The 17,106-nt window shown below is 42.3% G+C and overlaps 1 long non-coding RNA gene across 1 annotated transcript in view; it reads left to right on the top strand.

The window, feature by feature from the left end:
• The window catches only part of LOC147582269 (uncharacterized), an 87,669-nt gene extending 70,976 nt beyond the window's left edge, over positions 1–16,693 (top strand). Inside the window, exon 5 of the long non-coding RNA XR_015248909.1 lies at positions 16,517–16,693. This is a non-coding gene — a long non-coding RNA (uncharacterized LOC147582269). The remainder of the gene's footprint in view (positions 1–16,516) is intronic.
• Positions 16,694–17,106: the final 413 nt, after the last annotated feature.

Below are 17,106 nucleotides of genomic sequence, written 5' to 3'. Positions count from 1 at the left end.
CAGGTAAGGCACGAAGAGATTAGAATATGGCTAATCTCTTCATACTATCTTATTGAATAAGAAAATTGAACCATTCTAACTTGTTTCTTTTGCATGCATTTCTAAATGTGCATACATGTCAACTAGATCCAATTGGAAGGAAGAGAGTATGGTAGATACCAATAAAATCCTTTGCCAGAAATAGTCACTAGAAATACAGTAGCTTATAAATTAAATATGCTTAAAGTAGCAGAAAACTATGGCAACCAGTGTATTATATGAGGTTGTATGATTAAATCAAAATGTGTGGATTCAATTATAATTGCAGATGTAGGAGCGGGTACATTGGCAGACAGACTTACCAAGTTCAGCTTGCAAAATAAAGTAACAAAAGCTGGAACCACACCATGAAAAGAATGTCTTTCGAATAGCATGCTGCCCCAGGAGAATAGTTATTGGGAGGTGGAGAGGGACTAGAACAAACCAGAATATGATTAGATATGATGTTTGGATGAATCTATGTATAGTTACAGGAGTGCATAACAAATATTTGAAATACCAAGTATAGCAATGTCAATAAGGAACGCCCTGCAGGTTAGTTATTCAGGTGCTGACTTAAGACAGCAAAGCTCACCACTGTCTTTGCCACTCAGCTGGAATAATTTGTGACACTCCTGTGAGTGCCACATAGAGGGATATGTGTGTGCCCACACTGATAAACGTCTTCCTTGATGGTATGCCCTGTTTGGGCTGGTAAAACCAGCAACCAGTTTGGGTTACCAAAAGACTGGTTTGCTTAATTGAAACCTGAGTGCCCAATTAAGTTAAGTGGTATATTAATGTAGCACCACTGAAAAGACAAAAAAGGCTTAAAAAAATTAAGTTACTTCCACAAGTTCACCCAGCATCAGGGCCCAAATCCAGGTCTATCAGAGTCTGGAGTCCAGGCTCTTTCCTCCTCTCTGCTGCTTCCCAGAAGGCATCGCTTCCCAGATAGTCCATCAACCATAGAACTATAGAAAAAAATGTAAATGAAGAATGTGGTAGACAAAATAATGGCACCCAAAGACATTCACATTCTAATTCCTAGAACCTGTAAATATGTATCTTACATGATAAAAGAGACTTCACAGATATGATTAAATTAATCATCTTGAGGGGTGACTGGGTGGTTCAGTAGGTTGAGTGTCTGACTCTTGATCTCGACTCAGGTCATGATCCCAGGGTTGTGGGATGGAGCCCTACATTGGGTTCCATGCTGAGCACAGAGCCTGCTTAAGATTCTCGCTCTTTTCCCCTGCCCTTCTCCCTGGCTAGTGTGTGCGCGCTCTCTCTCTCTAAAATAAAAAAATAAATAAATAAAATTTTAAAAAATAATAAAAAATTAAGCATCCTCTTATGAGGGAATTATACTGGCTTATCTGGGCAGGCCCAAGGCACAAGTGTTCTTATAACAGGGAGGCAAAAACTTCAAAGTCAGAAGATGAAGATGTGAAGTCTGAACCAAAGGTTGGAGTGATGGCTTTGAAGAAAGTAGAAGGGGCTGTGAGTTGAGGAATATAGCTGGCCTATAGAATCCGAAAAAGGGAAGGAAGTGTTTCTCTCATAGAACCCACAGAAGGAATGCAGCCTTACCGGCACCTGGAACTTAGCTTAATGAGCCCCATGTTGAATTTCTAACCTATATATAGAAGACAAGAATATGTACATGGCTTTAAACCCCTAAATTTATGGTGGTTACACCAGCAATAGGAAGCTAATACAGGAAAACCTCATTGAAATTAAAATGTAAAAGAGTTCCATAGAGGGGCGCCTGGGTGGCGCAGTCGGTTGAGCGTCCGACTTCAGCCAGGTCACGATCTCGCGGTCTGTGAGTTCGAGCCCCGCGTCGGGCTCTGGGCTGATGGCTCAGAGCCTGGAGCCTGTTTCCGATTCTGTGCCTCCCTCTCTCTCTGCCCCTCCCCCGTTCATGCTCTGTCTCTCTCTGTCCCAAAAATAAATAAACGTTGAAAAAAAAAAAAAAAAAAAGAGTTCCATAGAAAAAAATTCCAGGCCAAATTTATGCAAATGAAATTCTAATGGTGATGCACTGAGAAAAATATTCTTGGACTTCCTATCCTCTGAGAAGCAGGTCAGATTGCATAGAATCAGAAAAGATCATTACTTACCTTCACCACATGTACCTTCCTCTGGACGGTAGGGATTGATCTGATCAGAGCAAGTAAACCAGTGCTGAGTCAGCAAATGCCAGGCCTGTGCCCTAACCTGGATCTGTCCCTCAATCAACTCCTCTTTCTTCACATGGACTCAGTGATGGTAATTAGCATGACTAATGGGGGTGGGGTAGGGTAGATCTCAGCACATTGTGTTCTGAGATGCTTTGTTATGTACAGAAATCAATAAATTTCACATGTGCAAATAATAACCATCTAGAAGATGTAACGAAAGAGAAAACCTATTTATCATAGCAATGGAAAATGAAATACTTTAGGAATAAATTTAGGAAGAAGTGTTCAAATCCTGTATGGGGAAAAAAAAAACTATACTCATTCTTGAACGATACAAAAGTAGACTTGAATAAATGGAAAGGTACTGCTCGTTTTTGCTTGGACATCTCAACATCATCAAGATGTCAGTTCTCTATAAATTAATTTGTAAAATTGATTTAATCACAATAAGGCTTCCTTAGAACTGGACAAGGTGATTACCAAAGTTTGTGTGGAAAACTAAGCCTGTAGGAATAAGTAGGAAAGCACTGAAAAGAAAGGGTCATGAGAAGGGACTAGCCCTCCAGATAGCTAAACATATCCCAAAACCTGATACTTAAAACTGCAATAGTTAGGTGTGGAAATAGACAGAAAAACCTGTGGCAAGAATAGGAAGTCCAGGGGCGCCTGGGTGGCGCAGTCGGTTAAGCGTCCGACTTCAGCCAGGTCACGATCTTGTGGTCCGGGAGTTCGAGCCCCGCATCAGGCTCTGGGCTGATGGCTCAGAACCTGGAGCCTGTTTCACATTCTGTGTCTCCCTCTCTCTCTGCCCCTCCCCCGTTCATGCTCTGTCTCTCTCTGTCCCAAAAATAAATAAACGTTGAAAAAAAAAAAATTTAAAAAAAAAAAAAAAAAAAAAAGAATAGGAAGTCCAGAAACAAGTGAAACCAGGTATGATAACGGTGGTTCCCGGGATCACTGGGGCAAAGATAAGCTTTTTATATCATTATGTTGGGGGAAACTGGACAGTCATTTGTAAAAAGATAAAACTAGGTCCATTTCTCACAATATACATAGGAGCAAGTTCCAAAAGAATAAAAAATGTAAGTGTAAATAAAAAAGAAACTTTACAAGTATAGACAAAAAACGTAGGTGGATTCCTCTATAACTTGGGTGTAGGGTTTCTATGAGGTTCTTTTGTTTCTTCTATTACTTTTGAGATTCCTGTTATCTGTTTTATGAAGCTTCTCTTATATGCCATATGTTTGGATTTAGTTTTTGTGACATAATCCATGAAACGTTTACTAGATCAGTTTGTTATATTTACATGTGTTAGTATAACTAATATTATATACATACGTATACGTATACATATTTTGTCTTAATTCTGTCATCTTATGTTTTTAGTTTTTAATGCTTCCTTGAAATCCATTACCTAAGCTGACTGTGGCATAAATTCAGCTCTGTTTTTCTTTGCAAATAGTGTGACTGTCAATCAATAGACTCAGTAGTTCCTTAATCCCTTGAATGTTTTCTTTATTAGGACTTCAGTATATATTGGGTTTTTTTGTTTTGTTTTGTGGGTTTTTTTTATTTTTTTAAATGTTTTTTAATGTTTATTTAAAAAAAATTTAACGTTTATTTACTATTGAGAGACAGAAAGACAGAGAGCGTGAGCAGGGGAGGGGTAGAAAGAGGAGGAGACACAGAATCTGATACAGACTCCAGGCTCTGAGCTGTCAGCGCAGAGCCCTATGTGGGGATCAAACCCATGGGCCGTGAGATCATGACCTGAGCCGAAGTCAGACGCTTAACCGACTGAGCCATCCAGGTGCCCCAGTGTATATTGTTTTACTTACAGTATTCTCCATTTCAGAGACTCCAGTCACCCTTAGTTTAGGTTGCATCTCCCCTTTTCTGATCGCTTTAAGTTGTAATATTCTCTCCCTCCATATTCTCTGGGATTATTTTAAATTCTTCCTACATATCAGAAATTCACTTTGAAGTAGTCACCTCTGTCACAACATATTTCTTTTTTTTTTAAGTTTATTTATTTATTTTGATGGTGGCATGTGGGGGGCAGAGAGAGAGAGAGGGAGAGAGGATCATGGGCAGGCTCCATGCTGTCAGCACAGAGCCTGATGTGGGCCTTGAACTCACAAACCATGAGATCATGCAACTGAGCCAACCAGGTGCCCCTGTTACAACCTAATTAAATCTAATTAATTATATTTTCTATGTCACAGAAATCAAAATAAATCCTATATCACAGGAAATACATATCACAGATATATATCTCTATATTTTTATCTACATATGTGTCTATATATCTTTGATATAGAAAATATAATTAATTAGCGTTAAGTGGTGTTTGGTCGTTGGCTTGTTTTCTTGACTCTAAAAACTCCCTTTTCATTTTATTTTTGTTTGAACATCTATCTCATCTCTGAAGTCATCTGGATTAGATCCTTCGTCTTTCTTTGGCATGTGGTGCCCCTTTGTCTCTCATATTATCATCAACCTCATCATCTTCTCTTTTTGTAACATATTTTCAAGCTCTCCATGGCCTTTTTCATGCCTAAGGGGAGCAGCTCTGTCTAGCGTTCTTTTCTTTGTATTGATACAATGTGGGTAAATTCTTTTTTTTTTTTTTTTTGGTGTTTATTTAGTTTTGAGACAAAGAGCATGAGTGGGGAAGGGGCAGAGAGAGAGGGAGACACAGAATCCCAAGCAGGGTCCAGGCTCTAAGCTGTCAGCACAGAGCCCAATCCAGGGCTCAAATTCATCAACAGCGAGATCATGACCTGAGTGAAGTTGGACACTCAGCTGACTGAGCCACCCAGGTGCCCCTAATGTGGGTAAATTCTTTTCAAGTCCTGTCTGAGAATTGTCTTTCCCTCTAAAGGTGAAGTTCAGGTGGGTTTTTCTGTAACCTAAAGACCAGAGAAGGGAGAAGAGGGGTCAGCAGTTTGAGAAAACCCTCAGCCAGCATTACGTGTGGCCTTGGTTTGCAGTTGGATTCTATCCTGTCACCTTGGGTTTTGTGAAACCATGTTTCCCACCAAATCCCGCAGATAATTTTGTATAGAAACAGCCTCACGGCATTGTTTTATCCATTAAGCTTCTCAGTCAGTGCTCCTTGTAAAGGGTGGAAACAGGGAATTATTACTTCTATCCAAAAGACAAACAGAAAACTGAAAGATCAGAAACAAGGATTTGTTAATGGATGTCATTAAAATGTCACATTATGCCAAATGTTTTCATTGTTAAGTTTGATATTAGTAAAAAGAAAAGAAAAAAGAAAAGAAAAGAAAAGAAAAGAAAAGAAAAGAAAAGAAAAGAAAGTTCACTATACTTGAAGGGAACTGCACGCTCAACTTTCTCATTTTGTAAAGATTCTTGAGCTTGAATGATAATTATGAATCAGTCATTACAATTTTTAAATGGAATAAAGTACTTGAAACAAAAATAGTTCTAAAATCAAAAAGATGAAAGAATTTCCCAAAAGAATGTGTGGGCAAAAATTATGTTTAATGGGGGATGCGGGTGAATTTTAACACATTTGTTATCCTGGAGTGGAGATTCCAAAGATAAGAGTGTCTCTGAGCTGCAGGCATCATAAATGTCCCACCCAGTATTCTTGGGTTGCAGGTACTTTCTCTGTTCGGTCAAAAGACCCTGGATCCTCTGCTTCAGTCAGGAAGTTACGTGGTGTCATTCCCTTACCCAGCTTCTCCTTTCTGATGCCAGCAGCCATTTCTACATTGTCCCAAGCAAGCCAGGGAAAAGAAATGGCAAATATGTTGTACTTAGGGTGGCCCTGAATCTTTTGAAAGCCTGTCCTGTAGTTTTAACACATTATGGGTCCTGTCTCCCTGTGGGAACTAGGACTTAATTGTGTTTGTTTGTTTGGTTGCTATTTATTTATTTATTTATTTATTTTTGAGAGAGAAAGAGAGAGAATGGGAGCATGAACGGGGACATGTGGGGGCACAGAGAGGAGACAATCAGAGCAGGCTCCAGGCTCTGAGCTGTCAGCACAGCTCAAACTCAGGAACCATGAGATCATGACCTGAGCCAAAGTCAGAGGCTTAACCAACTGAGCCACCCAGGTTCCCCAGGAATTAATTGCTTTAATCTTTAAGCAGCCAAGGCACCGTAATATGACTCCAGTGCCTGCCATTTATAGGCACCACCCCAGGCAGCAAGAATTGAAGAAGGACCTCGGAGTGAAATCTGTGCTTTTGCCACACTTTTTGCATGCTGGGCAAGAGGACACTCCACGTGGGCTCTCTTTTCCTGTTCTGGCAGGATAGCGGAGCGTGGTGCCTGGGGCTTCCAGAGGCAGAGGTGGCAGGGGTCCTGGCGACAGCGCCTGTGGTGCAGGACCCGCGGGGGCGGGGGTGAGGGGGGATGTCCCACAGCACCTGCACGCGGAGATAAGGAGATCCCGCTTGCCAGCGGTTCAGCCGTGTGCACGGGTGTTGTTCCAGACTGCCTAGCAGCCAGTCTCATTCTCCGGCTGGCTTCCCTACAGCTGCTGTGGGTTTCCTTTAGGAAAAAAACTTCCTCCTTAAACGGGCTCAGAGACTGGCTGCACTCAGATTTGGGCGCCTGCGATAAGGGTCCATCATGTGAGGAGGACCAGGTCCTCCTGGTTCTCAGCGTGCTGCCTTCCCTACCTGCTGCAGCCTATTTCTCTTCCCTTTGCATTTTCTCCGGTTGTCATTACTCTTCATTGCTCTAGACAATTGGCTTAGGCTAGGGCTGTCAGATTTACAAAATAAAAATACAGGCTGCACCACAGATCGTGTGACTCGATTACAGGAAATGTCCAGGTGGACGAGTGGTTACAGAATGTGGATTCGTGTTTGCCTAGGGCTGGGGGTGAGCATGTGAATGGGTCCTCGCTTACCTTCCAGCGATGATAATGTTCTAAACAGAAGTTGTGGTGATTGTTGCACAGCTCTGCAAATATATTAGAAACCATTAAATAGTATACTTTAACTGGGTGAATTCTTGTATATGAATTATTACTCAATAAAGACATCAAAAAATTAAGAACCTAGTTAAATGGGAGTTTCAGATAAACAAGAAATAATTTTTAGTAAATCCCATATAATATTTGGACTATACTAAAAATTATTTCTTGTTTCTCTGAAACTTCCATTTAATTGGGTGTCCTGTATTTTCTCTGGAAAACCTACTCTAGATAGATAGTTAGGTGTCCTTGCCTTCCTATCCCACTTCACTTCAAGTAAGGATTACCAGAATGCAAGCCCCAGAACCTGTTTTATTTATTATTTTTATTTTTTAAATTCGGGCTTTTAGCTGCACCAAACAAAATCATGTGGACTCTGGAAACTTGTGTCTTATTATTTCAGTGGCCACCAGTCTTTCCTTTCTATGGCTGTTGTTTTAATTCCCTGAGGATCTGGTTTAACCATACTCATGGGTTTTTTTTCGCACAACCTCTTTCCACCTTCCTCAGTATTAGTGTTTGTAGGGCTGAAAAAATCCCCAAGCTCTTTATCTAATGTATCTCTTATATATCACTAATATAACTGATTGGAGGAATGTGGTTTTGTTCACTGGTCTAATTGATCTCCCTATCACTTTTATCTAAACTACACAGTCTTGTGTAGTTTGCTGGCATAGTTCATAATCGTGGGCCTTCTTTGCCAAAGGGCCACCCTCTGCCACATGGTGGAAGGTGAGCTGATCGCTTGCACCCTGCAGAAACTGACCCCCCAAATAGAGAGATATCAACAGTATTTTATCTTTCAAACTCACTAATCAGATAACTCACCTCTTGACGGTGGGAAGGGTTGAGTTCAGGACTGTGCAGAGGGCCCCCAGATTACTGTCATGAACATTGTTTCATGTGAAAACATAAAGCTAGAGAAATAGAGATTTTTCTTTTCTTTTTTTTTTTTTTTAATGTTTATTTATTTTGAGAGAGAGAGAGAAAGCACGTGCCAGTAGAGGAGGGGCAAAGAGAGGAAGACACAGAACCCAAAGCAGGCTCCAGGCTCCGGGCTGTCAGCACAAAGCCTGACACACGGGTTGAACTCACAAACCACCAGATCATGACCTGAGCTGAAGTCGGACGCTCAACTGACTGAGCCACTCAGACGCCCCAAGAAATAGAGATTTTCTTGGAATTATAGGGACAAAAGGGGCTAAAATAAATCCAGAGAAAGATATATACTAGGAGCCCATTTTTGTACATATGTGTAAATACATAAATCTTTGAAACTAGAGGAATTTCTGCTGGGTTGCCTTTAGGGAAATTGGGTGAGGGTATGGCATTGCAGAATATTAGTTTTGAATTAAAAAAAAAACAAGGATAGGGGAAACTTTTAATGATTTTTAATTTGATAAGGTGTAAATGTGGGTTTCTTTTTAGTATTTTATGCAATAGATTCTTGTACAATGAAGTATCCTTTCCCAGCAGTGCCAAACATCCATGTTCTTGCTTCTCTTCCCGTTCCAGTTTGTGGCCTCAGAGGTGCTTACAGGCTAGTGCCATTGGCCTCAGTTGGTCCATCTCTTAGGCATGCTGGGTGAAGAAACCATAGGGCTATCAGAAGATTTAGAAATCGATAGTCAGTTCTCATGCTGTCCGCATAAGCTTCGTCCTCTTGGGTGGTTACCGATAGACTGAAGCTTTTTCTAAGTTCCCAGTTCATGGACCCCGCCTCATCCTGCTGTGGGCAGCCTCATTCCAGGTTTACCCCTCTTGCCCCCTGCATGTGGGTTTCAGAAAGGAGGGATTCTCCCTTCCTCATGGTAGCAGGTGGGTTAACTCAATTTGACAAATGCCTTCTCTGTCGTGGAAACAAAGTACCATCCATCCGATTTCATGAGTTGAGTCTTCTAGGGAAAGATCTACCAGGCAGATTGATCTGGGAAGCCCAGAAAGACTCCCTATGAGTACTGTTTAGGCTTCCAGATGGAAGCCTGTTGCCTTTTCCCTTCCTTTTTTTTTTTTAATCCTAATTCAGAACAGTTGCAATTTATGTTCAGTTGGGAAAACAAAAAAGAATTCACTAAATGAGAGAACATGGGTGTGAGCATACTCATGTTGCTTCTGCGATGGATATACAGAAGACCTCTGAGACTGCAGACAAATCATAGCTCTGGGTCTCCATCTCCTCACCTATAAAACAAGGGGTTTGGTTAAATGGCGTCGAAGGGCCCTTCCAACTGTAACATCTGCAAATTCCATGAAGCTGTATCTCTAGGGGCTTGGCCTCTGATACCTTAGCCTTTGGCAACTGCTCAGAGGGGCCTCGGTGTACTGTTGAGACAATATCGGGTGACATGCTGTCCCTATCTAGACCCCGCCATTGCTCTGACCAGCTTTGATGGTTTGCCCCAACTTAGAAGTTGTCCCACGCCTGAGCTCTGCTCAGCATTTTTTTTACGAAGACTATTTGAGTGTTTCTGTTATACATCCTGGTTGCCATGCAAACTTGGCTCGCAGAAGCCTGAAACAAACCCCAAACACCTCCTTACATACTTGCTTTATGACATTTTATTTGAATGCCAATATAACAAGTTTATAGTAAATGGAGGATATGGCAGGAGACTAAAATAACACCATAGTCTTTGAACGCTCTAATCTGAGCTTAATAATTTTAAGATTTTTAGACATTTGTGACTCAACCTATGGGCATAATCTAGTAGTAATGGTACTTGGGTAAAGATGTTATGCATGGAGCTCAAAAAGATTGTACTGGATCAAATAACACAGTGGTTCCAAAGGAAACTAAATCTTTTTAAAACCCTCAAACATCAGTTTAAACTGTTAAGTTTAATTTTATTTTAAATTCATGTTAAAGTAATTGCATCAAGCTGGGATTAGGTACCGTCTCTGACTCTCCTCTACCGAGTTAACCATTTCACGCATTAGAAATATACATAAGTAGGGGCGCCTGGGTGGCGCAGTCAGTTAAGCGTCCGACTTCAGCCAGGTCACGATCTCGCGGTCCGTGAGTTCGAGCCCCGCGTCGGGCTCTGGGCTGATGGCTCAGAGCCTGGAGCCTGTTTCTGATTCTGTGTCTCCCTCTCTCTCTGCCCCTCCCCCGTTCATGCTCTGTCTCTCTCTGTCCCAAAAAAATAAATAAACGTTAAAAAAAAAAATTTAGAAATATACATAAGTTATTTAAAAGGGGAGGAGATTCAAAGTAGGCTGGAGGCTTCTGTCAACTGTGGTGTTGCATAAGCGATACCCCCAGGTGCTTCCCCAGCATGGGACGTCAGTCACCTATTTCTCCGTCTGTTGGAAAACAGAGCGTGCATCAGAGTGAATCGCTGAGTGGGGAGACCGCAAAACAGTTCTCAAGTCCTTGGACAAAGGGACATTTTAGCCAGTACCTTGCTCATTGTGAGTGTTCAAAGTTGGTTTGATGATGTTCTTAAGGCAATAATTCTTTGAGGGTGTGGCCTGATAGAGTAGAGAGAGCACTGGGCCTGGAGTCACCCAGACCAGGCTTGCAGGGCCTGCTCAGCCAGTCTCTAACATCCTAACTCTAGAAAGTCTCTCTCTCTTAGTTTTAGTATTCCAAAACATAAAATTAGGGTGTTAATAAAATCTCAAGGGTCCTGTCAAAACCTGATGTTCTGAGCTTTTCCATTAAGCAAAACCCTTTGGAGGTGAGCGAGCCGCAGGGCAGCCGTCCACAGGGAGCCTTGTAGAGTGGCTATTTCCCTTACTCCTTTTTGTTTTCCTGTGCCACCAGCTCGGCCACATCAGGGAGTGGCCAGGAAGTGCCCAAGTGCTCTGACTTGGGCAGTCTCTGGCTGCTGTGGGGCCAGTATCCATGCCATTAGGTGGGAAAAACAGGGAAACAAGGAAGGCCTATAATTCAGCTTTTTCTTGACAAACGGTCCTCCAGCTTCCCATCTTAGAGGCAGGCACAGCACCCGTAGGAAGGGCTAGGAGGCTAAGAGGAGGAGCTGCTGCTGAGTTTGTTAGAGCCCGTGAGAGCAGACCAGCAAGAAGAGGGCATATGCAGGCAACCCTCAGGTAGGACTCACCAAGGCCGGCTCTGAGCGGACAGAGTGCAGCCAACAGAGAGTGAGGCCAGGAATGCAGGAGAGCAAATCAGGGCTGATGGAGAGGAATAGCCCAAGTCGGAAGAGAAGGGTACTTCCTGACCTGGGCCATTTGGGACCAGAATCCCATTCTTTCCCATGCATCTACTTCTGTTGGTCCCATGGCACAATATAGACATGAGGGAGCTCGCAGAAGGGGATCAGAACATGATGTTTACACCTCAGGATCCCAAGTTCTGAGTAAGTGTCTACCTGTGCTGGACAGAGATCATTCCTTGGTAGCCAAGAAGAATTTCCACATAACTTCCTTTAGTGCTTATAAGCAGTGAATCACAGGAACTTACCCCCGAAACCCAGAGCACAGTGTATACACTGTATGTTAGCCAATTTGACAATAAATTGTATAAATAAATAAGAAAATAAAATAAAATAAAATAAAATAAAATAAAATTTTAGTGCCTACATGTGATCTTGGAGGCACTTAGCCACTCTGAGACTTCTGCATCACATAGAATCCAAAATATTTGATTTTCTTTTTTAAACACAAACATAAGGATTTGAATTGGTAACTTTTTTCATTCTGTGGCCCTCAACTTAATTTTCCCAAATAACTTTTCTTCTGCTAAACATTGAGCAGAGTCACCTCTAGCGTGGCTTCAATATTTTATTTTTTTGGATTTATAAAATCTAGAAGAAATGGAATAGAAGTCTGATCTCAATTTCCTTGTTATGAATGGGGATTTTAATATATAAATGCATCAACAACAAGATTTAAAAATTTTTAAGATATATGATATTTCAACAAATGGCATATATTTCATGTATCTATATAGCTAAAGCTTTTTTGACAGGAAAAACATAAAATTATTAACATAGGGTTTGTTTAGATTTTTATAACCAAGTGTAATCACCTATTTAAGTTAAACTCTTATTCCTTTGTTAAAATAGTTAATACTTATCCCACATATTATGTATTTGGATTTCTTTTGTGTGTGTGTGGACTCTGTTCTAAATTTAAACATAACTTGGGGTACCTGGGTGGCTTGATCAGTTAAGCGTCTGACTTAGGCTCAGGTCATGATCTCGCGGTCTGTGAGTTCGAGCCCCGTGTCATGCTCTATGCTGACAGCTCAGAGCCTGGAGCCTGCTTCCAATTCTGTGTCTCCCCCTCTCTGCCCCTCCCTCACTCATGCTCTGTCTCTCTCTGTCTCTCAATAATAAATGAATGTTAAAAATTTTTTTTAAATTTAAACATAACTATTCAACTTTTTACTGATAATAATAAGATATGATTTAGTAATACTGATAATATTGATAGAGTACATTTAAAAACTTTTTTTAATGTTTATTTATTTAGGAGACAGAGAGAGGGAGTAGGGGAGGGGCAGAGAGAGGGACAGAGGGTCTGAAGAGGGTCTGAGCTGACAGCAGCAAGCCCAATGCGGGGCTCAAACTCACGAACTGCCAGATCATGACCTGAGCCGAAGTTGGATGCTTAATTGATTAAGCCATCCAGGTGCCCCATATGCTTGGATTTCTTATGAGCTTGTTTGAATTTCTCCTCACAGTGTAGGGATCCAGGCTTAGATAACACTGCCTTGTATTTCCTATAATGAGACACAAGACCACACTTAAACAAACAATGATTATTTTTGCAATGGACTTGTAGATTTGATTAATTTTATTCCTTACTGTAGAAATTAGCTGTTTTAGGGTCTTTACGTATTTTATATATCCTCTATAGAATATAATTCTAGACTGTTCTAGAAGAAGGAGACTATTCCTCCTGAAAAAGCACAACAAATGTTTCAGGGAACAATGCCACCTGACACCTTGGCACTTTGTAAATTAAACAGCTGTTAGTAAGGTCAGCTTTGGGTGCCTGGTGTGTGTCTGGGGGGAAGGGGAAAGTCCTCTGCCCTCAGAGAACTTTAAGTCCAATTAGGAAAATATGAAGAAATCAAGAAACAGTTAAAAGTATGTTTGGGTGCCCCTGCAGAAGGGTGGGGGGGGGTAACGTTTATTTCTCCAGGCCCTAAAAGGCCAGCTTTGCAACTTCCCTCATTTTCTTCCAACTATTAACATTTTCCAGGAAATAAGGCAAATTAAGCAGGAAGTTATGATGGTTAATTTTATGTGTCAACTTGACTGGCCACAGGATGCCCAGATATTTGGTCAAACATTATGTGAGTATGTCTGTGAGGATGTTTCTGAATGAGATTAAAATTTGAATTCTTAGGCTAGGTAAAGCAGATTGCCCTGCCCAATGTGGGTGGGTCTCAGCCTGTCAGTTGAAGAGCTGAACAGAACAGAAAGGTTGAGTAAAAGGAACCCCCCCCCCCCCCCGCCCCCCGCCCCCCGCCTCCTGTCTGACTGAGCTGGGACACTGGGTGGGCTTCTCCAGCCTTTGGACTTGAGCTGAAACATTGGTTCTTCTTGAGTCTGCAGCTTGCCAGCTTTCGGGTCGGAATGTAGACCGTCTGTGTGTCGCCCTGGTTCTCTGGCCTTTGGCCTCAGACTGAAACTAAACATCAGCTCCTGGGTCTCCAGCTCACCAACTGCAGATCTGGGGACATCTCAGCCTCCATAATCATACGAGCCAATTCCTTATCCTGAAACTACATATACACAAACCTACATATGCATAACACATACATGTATTTATGTATATGTGTGCATATCTTCTATTGGTTCTTTTCCTCCGCAGAACCCTAACACAGGGGTCTTATCCTTTAGTTTATCAATGTACAAAGCACATTTTAGGCAGCTGCCCAAAGAGAAAGAAAATTAGAGGGACAGAAGAGTATCTCTCATTGCAATTAGGCAACCAATTCCAGTGTGGACCGAGCCTTTCCAGTTTTTCCAGCTTTTCCAGCCTTCCCAGTTCTGATAGTTCCCTCATTCTTCCCTAAGCCCTTGCTGTCTCCAATTGTCATTGTGTAAAGAATGTGACCATTCCTGGGGGCTTGGGTCAGCTGCCATCTGCAGCCTCACCAAGTGCTGTTCGGACCTCCCTCGTTTTCTCCACCACGTGAAAGCGGCTGGAGGCTCTGCAATGAAGGCCTCTCACTGACTTTGAAAAGCACTGCTCCGGGGCGCCTGGGTGGCGCAGTCGGTTAAGCGTCCGACTTCAGCCAGGTCACGATCTGGCAGTCCGTGAGTTTGAGCCCCGCGTCAGGCTCTGGGCTGATGGCTCAGAGCCTGGAGCCTGTTTCCGATTCTGTGTCTCCGTCTCTCTCTGCCCCTCCCCCATTCATGCTCTGTCTCTCTCTGTCCCCAAAAAAATAAATAAAAAGTTGAAAAAAAAAAATTTTTTTTTTAAATTTAAAAAAAAAAAAAAAAAAAAGAAAAGCACTGCTCCTGTTTCTCCCACCCCTTTGAGGCCACGTATGTCCCATTCTAGTGCAGTCCTCCCCTTACATTCCCTACCTCGCTTTCCCAAAACCTATTGAAGGGCAGTGTTGTAGGGGTGCACACACCACCAAGTTCTCCTGGCCTCCCAACACCCTAGCAGACTCTCGTCTTCACTGACAAATCCTCCCAGCTGACAGCATCCTTCCTGGGGACCTTGGGTTCCTCAGGCCCTTAAAGGCTCACTTCTGGGGTTAGGGAGCCAGTGGCTCTCAGACAGTGGGACACAGCATCCAGGAGAGACACATTACATGCCGCAGGCACTGAGTTTGCACAGCAAGCCAGAAGTACTAGGATTTATGGAGAAACTGTCAGTTACAGAAGAGATGAGTCCCACCAGTTCAAAGAACTCACTTGGTCAACCGGGGTAAATCTAGGTTTGGAAAAGCCTGAAGCTTGTCTGATTTGGGAAGCCCTCTTAAAAAAAGAAAAAGAAAAAGAATCCAAAATTACAAAAACAAAATTAGATATGAAAGTGATATTTATTTGGAATAAGAAAAAAGAAACAAAAATTACATGTTTTTAAAAAACTGACAAATACCAGGGTGCCTGGGTGGCTCAGTTGGTTAAGCATCCGACTTCGGTTCAGGTTACAATCTCACCATTTGAGTTCAAGCCTTGCATCAGGCTCTGAGCCTGGAGCCTGCTTCAGAGTCTATGTCTCCCTCTCTCTCCTCCCCTCCCCCACTTATGCTCTGTTTCCCTCTCAAAAATAAAGAAACCTTTAAAAAATTACAAAAAAAACTGACAAATACAACATGGATCACAAAATCCAGAAAAATAACAATTTTTAATAATTGCCTGATACATCTGCATAGTGGATTATCCCAACATTTTTGGCTACGTACTCTTTGATGACTTTTTCATATAAGAAAAATTTTGATAGAGAGAGAATAAAAAGATAACATAGTCTTTCTTCTAACATGATGGGCCAAAATTTACTTTATACCATTTACAGTTTAGGCAACTTTATTTTAGTTTTATAGCTTGCTATTGGTAATACTATAAATTTTTAAGGTTTAAGAAAACCTCCATCAGTGTGCCTCATATAAGAGTTAAAAGTTGAAAAAAAAGTTCCCACAGACTAGCTTCTAGCTCCAATTATGTGGTTTGGTTTGTTTGTTTGCACTACCTCCATCTTTCGGGAGGGGACCCCTTGGAACTCATGCATATCCTGTTAGCACCTCTCGTCTTCACCTTCATGGTACAGTAGCTGGTCATTCGGCAAAGTGGGCATAGGAAGCCACCCGTCCGTGAGGGGAAGTGGCTGATAGAAAGTAAAAATGGAAAGAAACAGCAATCTTAACTAATCTCACTTAAATATCTTGCTTTTCAAAAATTTACAAAAACATGTGATGAGACTGTACATTGCTCGACTGCTGCCAAGACCGTGGAAAAGCCCTGGACAAATGAGGGGCCTGATGCTTCATCTTCGCCAGCTTCACGGCAAATCTCTCTCTGGACAGTCCAGCGAGTGGTGGCCTCAGACCCTGCTCTCAGGCTTCTTAGGAGTTATTCCTTATTTGCAGTCTGCTTTCCTGAGTCAGATGTCACCTTGTCCAGGAAGACCCTCCTTGAATGCCCAAGACCAAGCTAGGTGCCCACCTTGCGTCCTCCAGGGTGCAATAGCACCTCTTTTGTAATACCCGCCATGCTGCTTTGCCACGCCTGTCTGTCTCCCCCAGTCGACTAGAAACTTTAGTAAGGACGAGGATTATGCCTTCCTCACCACCACGTCTCTGGTGCCTTCCAGCGTCTGGTACTCAGTGAAATTTGTGAGCTATACACTGAATGAATGAAAGAATCAACGGTTTCCCTTGTTGTCCACATACCAATGACCCATCTTTTGTTTTCAGGCCCCCTTGGGGAATACTAGGGCAGTGACTACTCATTCAACTCAAAGTTGACCTCCATCTCTGGAATTTGTTCTTCCCAAATTTGTTTGACCCTTTGCAACCAGCCCCTGCCTCCTGCTGTCACCCCCTTCCTGTAGGCAGCCGGGGTTCATGAAATAAAAATATCTACAGCCCTTCTCTTCTGACGCCATCTTTTGCTCTCGTGCACTCTGTATTCTGCACACTATTTTCACGTATGTGTCATAAAGATCCTTCCTGTAAACTTGGCCATGTAGTATGGCAGGGGTATTTTGTTCTGCATCACAGAAGAAAAGAAGCAGGAGGAGGAGGAAGAGAAGGAAGGGGAGAAGGAGAAGGATGAGGCAAAGAAAACAAGGGAGGACAAAGACGAAGGAAAAGTAGGAGGAGCAGGAGGAAGAAAGGATCAGGGGAGGAGGAAAGGAGGAGAGAAGAAGGAGGAGGAGGGAGGGGTGGAGAACTCAGAGCTATGAAAGGATCTAGCCAACATCGCGAAGGGACCTAGAATCATACGTGAGCTTTATAAATCCCAGTCCAGGGCTCTTTGCACTACACTGTCTTTTTAAGATAAT

The sequence above is a fragment of the Puma concolor genome, chromosome A3, assembly GCF_028749965.1.
Source record: "Puma concolor isolate L17-30 chromosome A3, mPumCon1.1.hap2, whole genome shotgun sequence".
NCBI classification, from domain to species: domain Eukaryota; kingdom Metazoa; phylum Chordata; class Mammalia; order Carnivora; family Felidae; genus Puma; species Puma concolor.
This window is presented reverse-complemented; position numbering and strand designations above follow the sequence as displayed.